We start from the raw sequence: 4,351 nt of genomic DNA on the forward strand, positions 1-4,351 counted from the left end.
AGGAGAGAGGCGGCCACGCCCTGCCCGGGCGAAGGAAAACCGCGTGTGCAGAACCTTCCCCACCTCTTGTTGGCTTTTGGTTTTTTTGTGTCTGTGTGTGTAAAAACCTTAACGTACGTTTTTTAAAATCCCTGCGAACTTGGAGCGAGGTGAACTTGAACCTCATCTAAAAGATACAGTTGCGTTCAATAGTTAGCATCTACAAGGATTAGGAAAAACGAGGGAATTGTGTCTTTAAAGGAAATTATTGTGAAATCCCAGTCAAGTTGTGGTATCTGTGTGGAGGGAGGGAATTTGTCCCTGAAGGGGAAGGCGATGGCATGCGAGCAGGCTAGCCAAAGGGGCAGTGCTGGCCTGGTTACGGCTTGGCAGATCTCCAGGGACTTGGAAGGCAGGAAGTATTATTTATTATTATTAAATCATACTAAATATGGAATGATAATAATAATATCATACTGAAATGTAACACAAAAAGTAATAGGACTCATTAGAATTACAGAGTGCTATTACTATCTCTGACATAGCTTTCTCTACTAATCACAAGTTAGTCCCAGGTCTTCTGCGTGTCTCTGAAGCAGAACTATTGAACGAAAATCTCTGTCCATCTCATGGGTTTTGGTAAAGTGGCTTAGATTGCTCTCCTGGTTACTGTCACCATATTGCAATTAATGGGAGGATGTGTGGCAGTGGACACAAAGCCCTCATGAAAATGGGGTTGGTTATAACCTGCATAGTTCCCTCGTGGGGTTCCTTGAGCTGATGGTGGGGGCCAGGGGGAAGGTGGTGTCTTCCATAAACTGGAGGAGGCGATTTGTTGGAATGGTCTCCAGAAACAGCAGGGTGGGCGTGCATGAATGCATGCATCCATCCATCCTCATGCAAGGGGCTGAGTGCAGCAGCACCACAGGGCACAGATGGTCCCTCTGCTGGGTAAGGGATAAATACATGTTTTTCTGTTCTAGGTTGTTGCTGCATCCAGGAAACTCCTGCCTGTCAACATTTTTTTTAACAGCCGTGTTGCAAGGAATTATTTAATTAGATTAGCCAGGCTAGGCTCATAGTAGTCTTCAAACCAATTTATTCTGTAATATAACACCCCCAACACAAAGCAATCATTATCTCCACATTCCCCTCTCAAAAAGCAAGTCAGATAAGGTCGGCTTGATGTTTTATTTGTTTTTAGTGGAGAGTTCTTTCTGATTAGGAGCCAGGATTATTGTGCGGTGCTTAAGGAGAAGGTTTTTCTTGCAGCATGTTTGCTGACTTTTGTTCTTTACATGAAGAATTTTGAGTTTTACAGGCATTAACCTAGCCTCTTTGCTAATCACTGCATTTACTTTAAGATAAAGGCATTATTCTTCCCCCTGTTTAGTTGCTGATATATGCATTCGTAAGGTACCTACATGTCAGCCATTCACAAACATCCTCTGAGGATTCCTTAGTACAGGTATCCCCAAGAAGCATGGCCCCTCCTCCTTCCAGTTTCCCCAGTTAGAGATAGAGCTGGAGGAGCGTGAGGTCCAGTCAAGGCACGTTGCTCTAGCTCTTGTCTCGGGCAGGGGGTATCCTGAGAGAAAGCAGCCAGGTAGCATCCATTGAAATCATCTTTAGTGCTGTAGGCAGAATCAGGGTGTACAGGTAAGTTTTGGCAATTCCCTTAGCCTGTTTTGTTAATATATACGCACATTTATCTGAAAACTCCAGCCTACCATTGTGTCTGTAACAAGCTGAGCACAAATGCGGTTTGTGAATGAATGCTAGGGGAAGAGTCTTTAGCAAAACCAAATAATCTTAGAAAAGTAAATCTTAAAGGTAAAGTCTTGCTTTGTGCTATTTTGAAGAAGCAGTACAGGAGCACAGGGTGCCTTCTACTATACCAGTGCAACAGCCAGGTGTTAGTAATGGGTACTAGCTACCCATAGGTACTTACAACCTCTAGAAGCTTAATGGTTAGCTCTAACATTAAGTGCACAGGTTGCTCAAATAAACATTGATTCAGTGCATGGAGAATTATGTCTGAGTTGATAAGCTGTTGCAGCATACTTGCTTGTAAACCCCTGCCACTGGGTCTGGGCTGCTGGCCCAGGTCTGTGTGAGACTGGTACAGTCCAGTAGGTACAGCCTGCAGCTCGCACTGCTGGGGGCACAGGCCACTCACTGATGCAGGAGTGGGAAAGGGTGTCAGCAGAGCACCTGTACCTCTGTTTTTCCTAAACATCTTGGCCTTTCCTTGCAGGATGTCTCCAGAGATCCTCTGCCAACTACCCATTCCAGAGAGACTTTGAAACTTTGTTGTTCAACAGCATCTTTCCCAGTTGTTTCTGTGATGTGCTGCTTGCAGGTATGTTGTGCTGTGCCTCATCATTTCCCTGTGACTGCGATGAAACACCCTGATGCAGGAGCTCTACTTGAGAAGCCCTGAAGTTTGGTTGACAGGCAAGGTACGTGCTCCCAAATGCATTCCTCTTTTAAATGTTTTTCCTGGCAAGGCAACTGCAAGTTTTATTCATGTATTTAGCTTTGTGTACCTCTGTTAGTCTGTATAGTATTGGTGATACAATTAAAACCATCCCTTTTTAGCTCTTTCTTCCTTTTCTTAGTTATAAGTTTAAGGTTGTAGCTGGTCTTAAAATCCATTCTGTTCTTCTCCACAACACAGGCCCTCTACTTTCCTCTCATAAGAAATAGATCAACTTTTAAGCTGGGAAAAAAGGCATTTAGTAAGCAATGGTTATCTGACTTAAGGTCTTCAGGTGACATTAAACCTTCCGTATGTTATTTGTTTTATTGGCAAGGTTCAAAAATTTAAGCTTTATTTTTAGTTTGAATTAATCTGGGTTCACTTTTCAGCTGTTAACATCAATGAGACAACTTCTCTGTGTAAATTAGGCACGAGATTTGGTGTTACAGCTTCTCAGGTTCTTCTCTTGAAGCTTGCAAAGTTAAAGCAAGAATAGAAAACTAATTTTTCTCCTTGAATCATGTTAATCATCCCTGTATTTGAGCTATGAATTTACCAACAGTAAGCCATTTTCCATGTTTTTCCTCATACCACTTGTCCTTTCTGTCTTCAGAGCTATTTTTATCACAGGTACTGTGTTTACCACTGCAGGTGGCCAGCTCCAGAGCATTTTATTAATAAACTATATCCTGCAATTTATAATGTCTTCACAGTTCAGCACAGCATCTTCTTTCTCTGCTTAGTGTGCTAACTGTCTCCATTTCAGTGCTTTGGGGTCTGTTTTGCCATAATTACTCGACAGATTGCAGGATGCAGTTGCTATTTTCCCTGTAGCAGACGTTGTGTACATGTTTATAATTCACCCAATCATTCATTTTTTCCAAGTTCTCTCTTCTTAGTTGCCATGTTATGTTTTAAAGTGCTCTTTCTTTTCTGTTTAGTCGAAAGGACTATCTTATGCATCTTACTTTTACACTTAGCATAAAAAAGTTTATTTTCAAGCTGTTTTTCTTATGGCTATGTCAGTGTCACTGTGGTGACCTTTTATTCATTTTTTAATTCCATTTTTCATAAGGGCATGGTTTCTTATTGAGCGAATATGAGGCAATGTGAAGCTGTAGTCCCAAACACTCACCTTTTGTGTTAGAACTCTCTTACTTCCCAGAGTTATTCTCATTGCTGACAACCACCTTCCAGTGCAGACAGTGGAAAAAAAAAATCTTAAGAATCTTAATCTTACATAGCTTTATTTCTAAATGTAGACTGCACCAGTGCAGATGTTCCAGTGGGTACAGTAGTTGCACAGTACCTGTATGTATCTCTGCATTCAGAGCACTTCAGTGGCAAACTTAGGTATCGAATGAGAGGCAGGCGGATTTGCTTTTGCTGGCTGTATTTTCCTGGCAAGCCTCCCAGTAAGCGGCCGCTTCGTGCACACCAGGTACCTTGATATCGTCCCAAAGAAAGGCCTGGGATTTTAGGAGGCATTTCTGCTGCACCGTCCTTCATAAAGGAAAAGAGAGAGACCTCAACAGGGTAAGTGTAAATGTTTGGGGTTTTTTTGGTTTGTACTAGGGAGCTCACCCAACCTTTGTAGTTGAGCAGGTGTTCAGCTTCTGCTACCCTGTCATCAGACTGAGCCTGTTTTGAACCCTGACCTGGAATATCCAAATGTGGAATGGGATTATCTTCCTCCCTCAGAGAGACGTGCCCCTCCTAGGGAATGATGGCCGTTCATTTGTAAGAGATAGGGACACAGTCAGAATCTTCTAGGGGAAACGTTAACCTGAGTTGCAGACACTCTTCTCTAGTATTAGGGAGCCCATGTATGTGTAGGTGTCCTCTGGATCTCATCATCAGGGATGTTCTCATAGATAAGGACAAGGATAT

The sequence above is a fragment of the Egretta garzetta genome, unplaced genomic scaffold (assembly GCF_000687185.1).
Source record: "Egretta garzetta isolate BGI_Z169 unplaced genomic scaffold, ASM68718v1 scaffold553, whole genome shotgun sequence".
Lineage (NCBI taxonomy): Eukaryota > Metazoa > Chordata > Aves > Pelecaniformes > Ardeidae > Egretta > Egretta garzetta.